This window comes from Parambassis ranga, chromosome 21 (assembly GCF_900634625.1).
Source record: "Parambassis ranga chromosome 21, fParRan2.1, whole genome shotgun sequence".
In the NCBI taxonomy this organism is placed as follows: Eukaryota; Metazoa; Chordata; class Actinopteri; family Ambassidae; genus Parambassis; species Parambassis ranga.
The window spans coordinates 7,619,809-7,631,135 of record NC_041041.1 but is presented as its reverse complement, the minus strand read 5'-3'; positions in this window follow the sequence as shown (position 1 = coordinate 7,631,135).

Here is an 11,327-nt window from a genome sequence, read left to right as displayed (position 1 = left end):
CAAACCAGGAACCCTCCTGCTCTGAGGTGACACTGCTCACCACTGCACCACCGCCAACAACACAACACATCGAAACAACAGCATTTTCACAAACAGAACCATATTTATTAATCAACCATATTCAGTAATGTGTTTATCAGCATGTGCTTTCCATCTCACTCTCTTAAATTCTCCCTTCAGCCAGGCAGAATAGGTAGAATTGATCTCAATAACAGAACCAGCAAACAAGCCACACTGCTGCTGACAGTTGGTTTCAGTCATTATAAGTGCAACAATCTTTAATGAGCACCACTGAAAACAAGCAGATTGTCTGTCTAGTCTGGTTTCATTAAGTCATTGGCACACTAAAATGCCACACCTGCAATTTTCCGCACTCTGTACGTGTCTCCCTCTCTTTTAAAATCTTATTTAAACTGCATATAAAATTGACAAATGATGGATTTTGTGCCACATCAATGGAAAAATCCACACTGAAAAGACAGATGACAAACATTAGACAGACATTTATTCACATATTTCCATGTTGACACAATGAAAAGGTTCTGGTCCGAATGTGAGAGGTTGTGGAACATGTTCTGACAGGATCTAGTACAACTTAAGACCTGGATTCATCCTGCTGTGTGTGCCAGAGGCTCAACCTGCTGCTGCTGCTTCTGATGATGATGGTGTAATGCTGTGAGGGTTATTTTCTTGACACACAGGGAGACTTTAAAATAAGTTTTTCTCTTTAAATCCCACAGAGGGGGGTTTTACACCTGGATGGTTTGTGTTCTCATCACTTCCTGGATAAGGTCCAAATGTGCTTCCTTCCAATTATTAGTGTCTCATTTCATAAAACAGAGCAAATTAATATTATGCAAATTATAAGAACTCCAGTCACACAGAGAGCATTCACATATTGGAGAAAAATTTACAGGTTGTTTTTTGGAATTCAAGATTACATTTCAACTCTCTCTCTCTCTCTCTCTCTCTCTCTGTGTCTCTTTCTTCTTCTTTCACACTGTTTTTCACAGTCAATGTGTGTCCAGATGGAGTGTGTGCCGTGCTCTCAGATGGCCCTCTGTCTGATCATCCCCCATACACCTCCATATTTCACCCCACTGCTGGCATGCACAGGCGAACACACATTATATCTTTTTTCTCGTTTCCCAACACACACACACACACACACACACTCACAGAAAGAGATCACTCCATTGACACCGTATTAGCACTGCTTAAGACCTTCCAGTCACACACAGGCACATTCATCCTGCCAATCTTGCTCTATTGCATCCTAATACTGGATACAGATTCAAGTCCACTGAACTAGAAGAGGCTAAACTGTGGATGGACGTGGTCAGCAACAACAAGCTGTGACACTGGAATTAAGGAGCTTAAAGTGTCTAAGAAAATGTTCAAGTGTTCCCCACACCCTTGGAGCTGCAGCAACCTGGACTGCTGACACATGCCAGGTTGGGTCCATGGATCCATGCTGTTGATGCCAAATTGTGAGCCTTCCATCTGCAGCCTCAGCAGAAACAGAGTTTCATCAAACCAGGCTGTGATTTCTGATTTTCAACTGTCCAGTTTGGGCAAGAAAAAAAAATCAAACTCATCACGTGTTGTTTTTTTTTGGTGCAGGAAATGTCAGGGGGATCGAAATTTCCTTCCTCTGGTGTTTGATGAGTGTTCCTGACCTTTACTTATGATTTGATGTGTCACACTGCTGTCACATGATTGGCTGATCCAGTAATTGCAGGAAAAAAACAGGTGAACAGGTGTTCCTGAAGAAGTGAGGGTACAGTCACAGAATGCTTCTGTTTCAAAATGGGGATGTTATTTTTTTATCTGCTAAATACAATCTGACCATTTTACAGGTTTATTATTTGCATTATATTTAAGGTGATTTCTTTTTTATATAATTAATTGTACTACTTATGATTGTGCATTATGACCACATGCAAAATTAGGTATATTCAGGAACTAAATGAGTTGAAGTCCTGCAGTTGAAGCCAAAACTGGGATTTTTAGACATTATTCAGACAAATTGTAACTTTATCAGGTTAAGTCAAAACTTTACAAGAAAAAAATCTACATTTTCTGATGTCTTAGCCGTAAACATGCAAAAAAAAAGACACAAATTCACAAGGATAAAGTCACAAAAGTGCAAAATCTGCAACCCATGAACTTCTCTCACATTATTTTACCTTGCACACGAAAACAATAATTTCCATATTATGAGCTAATGCTAATAGTCAATGTTGTATCTTTTTTGTTCGATAACAGCCTGGAGTCACCTGGTGTAGTTTTTTAACAGGTTTGAGGCACGTCTGCTGAGGAATCTTAGCTCACTCTTCTTTGGTAAATCTCTCAAGAAATTTGGAAATGCTTTGATAAACATACACATCCTTCTCATGCTTAATAGGCATCAACAATTCTTTTTCAATTCTTTCTCAAGTCTAAACTTATTTCTTTCACTTTTGCCATGATGCTTTCACAGGTGTTACAGCATAAACATTACTTGATATACTGTGTATGCAGAGCAAGGTACCAATGCTCCAAATTCTTGATGGGTCACTCTGTTAGTCAGTATCAGTGATTTGGACTGAGGCTAAGCTCAGAGGTACTTAGGGGGCTGATAACATTGACCTTGATAGTTTTTTTTAGTTTGTGTTTGCAAATTAAAGTAATTAAGGTTTTCTCAGGGGAAAATGCCTTTGCTCTATTAAACAGCACTTGAGAAATATTTTAAATAAAACTTGACATGTTCATAGGGTTAATAACAAATTAGTCTCCAACTGTAAATCATGAATAATTATGAGTCGCGGTATGTAGTTTGTAGATTTTTAAATGTAAAATATTATGAGACAATATTGATATTAAATTTGCAATGCTGGGCCAAACTCATGAGCAACAGTATGGTTATGATATATTGTTGGTTCTGGGCCACCCAACAGTATTTCTCATTGCAAAATAAAATTGAATTAAATGTATCTAAATCCATGCAACTATAATAACAAACAGCATCTGAATCTGCATCAAAATGAGAACAAAGAAACAAAACAATTATTTTTTTCCCCCCTCATAAACTTACAGCTTGAATCTGCATTTTCAACAGCCTCCCACTAGCTCTTTAATTTTTATCTTTTAACCCTAATACGAAGCTATATTTCCATAATTGTTACTGTCCCTCTGTTTCTGCAGTGTCACATTTTCAGCAGAGCAGACATTTTCCGACTGGTAGAGCCCTACTGGTTTTTTTTCATCAAGGTCCTCAGCTGACACACGCAGGTCCACACCTTTACATGTAGCAAATCATGTCAACACACAGCAGGAAGCACTGGATGCAAAATTCTATCAAAAAGATCCATTAAAATCTGTCTCCATGTCAGCTACAGCACGCCCCGACTTTGTTACCAAAGCTACCTTGGCGATAAAGAGGGAGTAAGATTTGCTCTCATAAAGGTTTTTGATTACGGTGTGTTGTGATTGTGTGTCAGAGGGGAGGGTAAATCCAGACATATTCAGAGAGGTCAGGCGGGTCAAATTCCTCAGGAAGAGAATGTGGAGACGAAGGCAGAAACATGGGAACTCAGGAACCCACCCTGCAGCTCTCGCTGCACCCGGCGTTAACTGTTGCTTAGAAACCAAACAGCACTTTTTTTCCTCCCTTTTCTTTCTTTGTGGATCTGAAACCTACAATTTTCATTATGATTTTCTGTTAAGAGAAGCGGCATTGAACTCTTGAGGTGAATTGGTCTGCTTATATCCAGGGGGTTCTCCAACAATTGTGTTCTGATTGTGGCAAACATTCACTCTGAGATTTACTGGACTAAAATACTGGGTGTGGTTGGACAAGGACAGTGTTGTGTTTGTGTGTGTATGTGTGTGTGGCAGAACAGCAATAAATAAGATAAGGAGAAAGGGGAGATAGGAGGAGTGGAAGTGAGAATAGGGGATTCCTCTCAACAGACACTCGCAATAAAAGACAGTCAATATGATCCCAGCACCATCATCGCTCTTGTTTTTTCCATAAAACCTGAAAAGCAGCATCCCTATAGGCTCATCTAAACATCCTGACACATACCGTTGTAGGTTGTATCTTTAACTTGGTGTCAGTGTCTTGACTTTAGAGACTCTTGTAGGTCTTATTGGTAAAATATCAAGGGAACTGCATCCAAAGTTTTGTCAGCAAATATTATAGCTATCCTGAGGTCAGGGACCTCCAAAATATTCTTACACTCACAGATGCAGTTATGTAAGGTTACATAATCTAAAATCAAAAGAGGATTTGAAACTACAACCCTCTGATAACTCCAACTCTCTCCACCACATTTACTGTATTTCTGTTTCTCCTCTTTGATGTGCAGCAGAGCAGAGGGACGAGGATGGAGTTGGAGGAGGAGGAGGAGGAGGAGGAGGAGGAGGAGAGCAACAGGACTGGGACGGGCGAGGGTGGAGGATGACGTAGGTGTAAAAGTAGCTGGGGAAAGAGAGGAGGCAGAGCTGACACACAAAGGTGGATGATGCTTCATTTCCAGGGAGATGTTTTCCCATGAGTCCTCGCTGCCTCCTCCATGTGCATCCACAGAACGGCCCGCAGCAACCGGGCCACCGAGGCAGGGATTTCTCTGGCTGTTATCTGTGTTGACTCACACAAAACACACAGGTGAGATACAAGGTTAAGTACATGGGAAGGTGGAGAAGGATCCAACATTATACTGTGTAATATGTAACCCTGGGGAAGTGGGAGAGATGTGATGTGTCAGAAAAGTATGTGTGGAGTTTTTAAACATCAAAAGTTTCCTTCTGTGCTAAGGTTTAGAGTTCAGGTGGAGCCCGATGCAGATGCAAAAAGGCCAAAAGGTCCAACACAAGGGGAGCTTTATGAAAGCCGCTGAAGTAAATAAAAAAAAAATCTCAAAATCCAAAAAAGTCAAACACAGGCAAACAATCAAAATCTAAAAAGGGCCAAGGAGTAAACAAAGTAGAACTGAACCCAACCTGATGATGAACACAGGATCAACACAGGAACAAGACTGACAGAGACAAAGGGGTGAGGTAACAAGACACAGGTGAGACACATCAGGGCGGGGAAGGCAATCACCAAGGAGGGAAAGACAAGAGGAAGTAAAACAGACAGGAGATGCAAGGAAACAATACTTTCAAAATAAAACAGAAAAAAAACTGTTCACAAAAAAGCTGAATAATAAATAAATAAAATAGAACCAGTCTTGAAAGCTGTACAAGATGATTAGTTAGTGTGCATCACCACCTGGACAACTTAAAAAGTCCCTGTTACCTGTAGTCATATCTAATCAGTGCATGTAAAATGTGCATGTGTGCATGTGTTGATAACAACAGGGGGAGCAGCGAAGCCCAGACATCACGGTCTCCAGCTTCCTCCAAGTCCTCCTGGAGGATCTCAGACCTCAGACACCTGGGAGATGTGATCCCTCCAGTGGGACCAAGGTTGGACATCCTTACCAGGTGCCCACCACCAGTGTGGAGGAGCAGCGACTCTACTTTAAGCTCCCTTCAGGCTTCCTAAATCAAATTTATGCTGCTTGTATTCATGACCTCATCATTTTTATTATTATCTAGATTTAACGGCCATGAGTGAGAGTATAGGGACAGAGACCGATAGGTAAGTCATGAGGGGAGGGAGAACACTGTGGGCATCCAATAAGTAAGCACTCAGAGAACCAAGAGCATGTGTAGATTTAGTCACCATAAACAGTTAAATGCAGTTAGTGTTTTGACTCATGGGCAGGTGACAGGACTCAGTTTGGGGAATTCCAACAATATCACACCTGTCCACTGCATGCAAATGTGTTTGTAAGACTCTCCTATACATGAATAACACACACCGGAGCTTCAGTGGGCTTCATGTAAAGGTCAAGTCACTTCAGAGGAAAAATATATATATATATAAATATATAAATATGTAAAATACTACGTCAACTCTCACCTTAACTTAAAAACCAAACTCTCCAGCACATCTTTTATTGTCTTACAGTTTGTTGGAAACAGATCTCTGCTCCTAACAAAAAGCTGCATTTTAAGCTTGTGTAAAAAAAAAAACCCTAACAGCCTCTTACCTGACTCAAAATGTCACTCAGCCCTGTAATGCCTCTCTGCATTCTGCCCTAAAATGGGAGAACATCTCATTGACTTTTCTGTAGTGGCTTCCCCCATCAGAGCGGTGAAAGTTCAACTAGCTCCATCACAGCGTACTTATGGATCAGCAGGGACAAGGACACTCCAGGCTCTGTTGCACACAGCGAGGAACTTTCCCCCGTTTGGCCTGTCCTAAAATATTCATTAATCAATCACAACGGATAGGCAAAACAAAACTCAGGAAGTTCATATCAGCAGTACAGTAACCTTCTTTTATAGTTTGTAGGTATTTTTCTGTTTCAAGTGTCTGTCTGGTTTCATTCTTTTCTGTTCAGTCTGAAAATCAATTAGCAGAGTCTTTAATGTTGTAGGGGTTACATAATACATCAAGTGCATACAATTTAAATACAGGCTAATTAGAAGAGTCTGGAAGCTCATGACACATCTGAAGGATGTTTGAAGTTTCTGCAAAGTTGATTTTTATCCACAAATAACTTCACCTTCCCTAAAAAAAAAAAAAAAAAACCAAAATTTCAATGTTATTTCCTCTGTGCATCGTTTCAATGACTCACATGCTAATGAGCTCATAGTACATATGTGTATCTGTATATTGAAGAAATATTGTTTGGGTAACCGTGTGACGAAGCCAACGCTGTCGTCATTCTGTTGAGGCAGCAGAGTTCTGGATGAGAAGCAGGCCTGAGAATCAGAACAGTTTCCGGCAGTCAGAGAAATGAGTGAGAGTGAGACGTGTGTTCTCTGCCGAGACCCAAGAAGACAGTCCCTCTGCTGCCAAAAAACAGAGGGGAAGTCCCTCTGTAAGGTGCAGGGAAATCACACACACACACACACACACACACACACACACTCAAGTGTCACTTTGTCACATTTTTTGAACATTCATATGAGTATTTCCCCATCACAGACACAAATATATGGGTAAGAATGAAATGAAATAAAATGCTGTAACTATCATATGTTGACGTCTGTGTGTGTGTGTGTGTGTGTGTGTTTGCTCTGGGTGGGAGAAGACGTTGGTTTGTGGTGAGTGTTTCCTGTCAGTGACAAGTTAATAGGACTACCTTTCTCTCGGAAGAGGAGGGGAGTGCCCCCTCTCATCCCCCCATGTGTGTCTCCTCAAACTAAACGGAACCATTTGGAATCATTGTCTGCTGCAGCTTGTTTGCTATTATACTCATATCCTAATTTTACATTTCTTTCTTCTTCTGAAAATACTCATTTTTAAATAATTAGGCACCAGATATCTGTATTAAATTTTAAGTATTTCACTCAGTGTTAGCCTATAGCTAACAATAGCAGTATGATATGAAATGAAAGTATCAATGTTTACACAACTTATGTTTCATTTTTTGGAAAACTCTTGTTTTTATCTTCTTTGACATATTAATGAAGTCAGGAAATGTGTTGTGTGAAATGCACCCTTTTTGTGTCATTTACTGTCACCACAACCATCCCGAACTTTCCCCATGGACAATCCCTTCATCAAAGACCTCAGCTGCTGAGATGAGACGCCTCGGCGTTGACAGCAGAAGAAAAAAAAAAAGTACCTTCTCTTTTTTTTTGGAGGTGAAACTGTGCTTTCACGAACAATATCTGATTCCTCTGAATAAAGAAAAAAAAACAATGCTTTCTTCCCTCTCAGCTGTTTGGTTCTCTTTAACTTTTAAAACCCACTGGCAGCCATTGTTTCATTTTGTTTGGCATGATGATGAACATCTCTGACAATGAAGATGAAGATGTCCTTTTGTCTGTGTCTTTCTGTTGCAAAGAATCTCACCTCACAAAAATCTATTTAAAAAAACATTAAAAGAAAATCATAAAAATATAGGAAAAAAGTGTTGATTTTGCTACAATTCCATCATAACTCTGCCCTCCTCCTGCTCATGAAGTGATTAAAGGCCCCAGAGACGCTACTAAAAAACGGAAGGCAAGTGCAAGGATCCGGGCACAATGCATTAAAGATTAAATAAAAAAATCTATAATCAATAATTGCACACTTACATTTTTTGTGGATCGGACCTGGTGGATATCTCTACCATCTTCAAGTGATGTAAACAGCAACTGAAAATCAACCTGTCACTGAAAAGGCGGGTGAGGAAGCAGATGTCAAAATAAAAATGAAATGTGCACCATTTTATCACCATTTACATATTTACATTTCTCATCAACCAGAACAAACAAATCACTGCAGACAAACACACAACAAGCTGCTGAAGATCTGTACAAACTATTAAGTTCATCTTCGTGAGGGAAACCATAAACTATACGCAAAAAAAAGATGAATGTGTTAACAAACCGATCAGATGCTGCTCGTTACTGTTACACCTTAAGCCTGCTGTCGGTCGGCTGTGCGAGTGTGTGATCTCGGGATTGTGCAAAGGTAAAATTGTTCATTGATAGTTGAAACAATTCATCAAGTTTTCAAACTGCCTGTTGGGTTTTGTAATAACAACTGGCACAGAAAAACGATCAGAGCATTTTACTGTCATGTAGCTTGAACAACTGAATTCGTGGTAGCAGCTTGGCTGGATGGCTGCCTTCTCTTCCACACAGGCTATTTTACTCTCCCACAGAGTGAATTCATTCTCCCATGTGTTTGGAAGCAGCTCAAGATTAGACATTGACACAGTGCCACTGCCAAGTGAGACAAAAAAAATCTGATTATCCAATGATTGTTAATATGTTACAAAAGAATGTCCAATTAGCAAGCAGAGATGTTTAAATCTATTAACTGTCTCTTATTACAGGCGATTTTGTTTGCGAAATCTGAGCATCTTCAAGGACTTTTCTGTGTTTACTTTCCAGTAACACTTTATTCTAGCAATAATTACAAGCACTTGATGAGTAATGTAAGAAAAGGAGAGACTGAGACTTAAATCAAGACAGGAAGAAGAAGAAGAAAAGCAAGAGCAGGGAAAAAATGAGTGAGAGAGGCAGACAGAGAGAGAGAGAGAGAGAGGTGCTAGGCCCTCATCATCATTCGCCCACACATATTCCATCCACTTCTCCATCACTCCATTACCTCCATGTAAATGACAGCTCTCTGTGTCCCGCTGAGGGGAGAAAAAGGCCTATTAACACCACAGCACAGAAAGCCTGAGCACTGTTCAGCCCACGCAGAGTGGTCCTCCTTCACCCTCACACTCCCCCACACACACACACATAAAAACAGCTGGCAGGGGGGGTGGAGAAGAAGGGCGGATGCAAAGAGGAGGTGGGCACACAGGATGGTCATTCAGGAGAAAGAGTCTCTAATCTGCTGCACAAAAGCAAGATGAAATCACTTATTATGCCTTGATTGTTGGTGGATGTGGGCTCCAACAGTGGTCAATGTGGGCAAATCACGCACTGCAAATCAACCCGCCCGCTTTCTAGCCTTCACATCTAATTTCTGACCACTGATGGAGAAAATGTGGCAGACAGACCGGTGTGTCTGTGTCATTATGTCACATTATGGAGCACAGCGGAGGAAGTTTCCTCTGCTGAGACGACAGATCAGATCCTAATTTGTGTCAAAGACGAAAGGCAGGAAAAACAACAAGGCATGTTTGACTGTGACAGATGCACAGAGCACCCAGATATCCTTCCACTTCCCTTCCATAATATTATGGAGCCGGTGGGATAATATTTGGAGGGGGAATGGAAAAGACAACGACAGATTATGGACAACATTCACCCTGTGTTCTGTCTGAGCTGCTGCTGCTACCACACTAAACCACATTTTGGAATTTCTGATTGCAACGTCAACACGTGTGTTTTTTTTTTTTATTTCACTCACCCCTGGGAAGAGTGTGTGAGTGTCGCTCACAGGGGTTTTTTTTTGGTGCATTTCTGAGCTAACTGGAGGTCATTGATTTGGATGTTGACTGTTAGGTGCAGATGTCATAATGACAAAGCAAAAATAAACTAGTCCAACAGCTTCTGCTTCTGTATTGACAGAACAAGTTGGTTGGAAACCAAAAAAATTAGGTCATCAGGTTCTGTAAAAATCACCCACTCCAGAACAGCAGACAGATGGAAAGCTAAACTCAGTTTCGGTCGGTCTGTCATTTTTCTTTGAAAAATGTACACAAAAAAATCAAAACTGACCATTTTTTTAAATTTTGATCTGTTTTTAGTTATTAACAAAAATGATTTTTGTTGTTTTTGTGTTTGAAAACAAATACATTTGTGTGTTTTAAGGCATAAAAAGTTGACCCTTCAAAATAAAAGCTCTGAGAGGATAAAATAAACGGAAGAGTTGACAAAAACCCACGACAATCCTATAGTACTGCAGATAATAGAGACAGCCAGACAGTCAGAGCGGTATGTAATTACACTAATTTAGATTAGGCACTGTGAAAGTACCTACTTTGTTGTTAATGGATAGTGTGCAGAGCCAGGTGAACTGTTATGTCAGAGAATCACAAAGGAAAGAGATGTAACACTGCCTCAGTTACAGGAATCATCCGGTTCTGGCTGCAGAATCATCCATCCCGGTGCTGTTGAAGCTTCCGGTAACCCGTGATCAGATGAAATCAGGGTGCTCGCTCACAGATTGGTAATTATTAACTGAACAAACGAGCGAGACACTCTGCACATTCTGTGGTGCCACACTGTGCTGTCTGTTCCGGGAAGATGAATGAATGGAGCTCATACAGTAGCAAGGCTGGCTGTCATCTGCTGATCATAATCTGGGACATTTTTTTTTTTAATTTGTGAAATCTGTAAAATGCTCACGGATGTTTCTTTTATTTACCTGATAACACAATCACATTTTTTATAGTCCTGCTTTAGCCTCACAGCCACAACGGCACATCTGGGCATTTGGACCATCATCTGGAACTGATATGCCCACTAAATGCACGTATGGATGGTGGAGTGTTGGATGGAGTCTGGGGTTTGTGCCACTTTGGCTATGTTGAAGGTTAACACCTGGGTAGGCATAAAAACAACAGGGTTAGGTTAAGGTGCACATTATGGTTTGACAGCAATAAACACATTTTAGAACATAAAATGTTCCCATCTGCCCCCCACCATTTTTTTTTGGCTGCCATGGTGACGAGGCTAGCGACGCTCTGTGGGCTATGACAAAGTGTAGCGGTCGTTTCTAAGACTAGAACATGTCAACGTCATATTACATTGTCATGAAAGGACAGACTTTTTTAACCGAAGCCGCCATCTTTCTACACAGTTTGCTGAGCTTTCCAACAAACCACATTAGT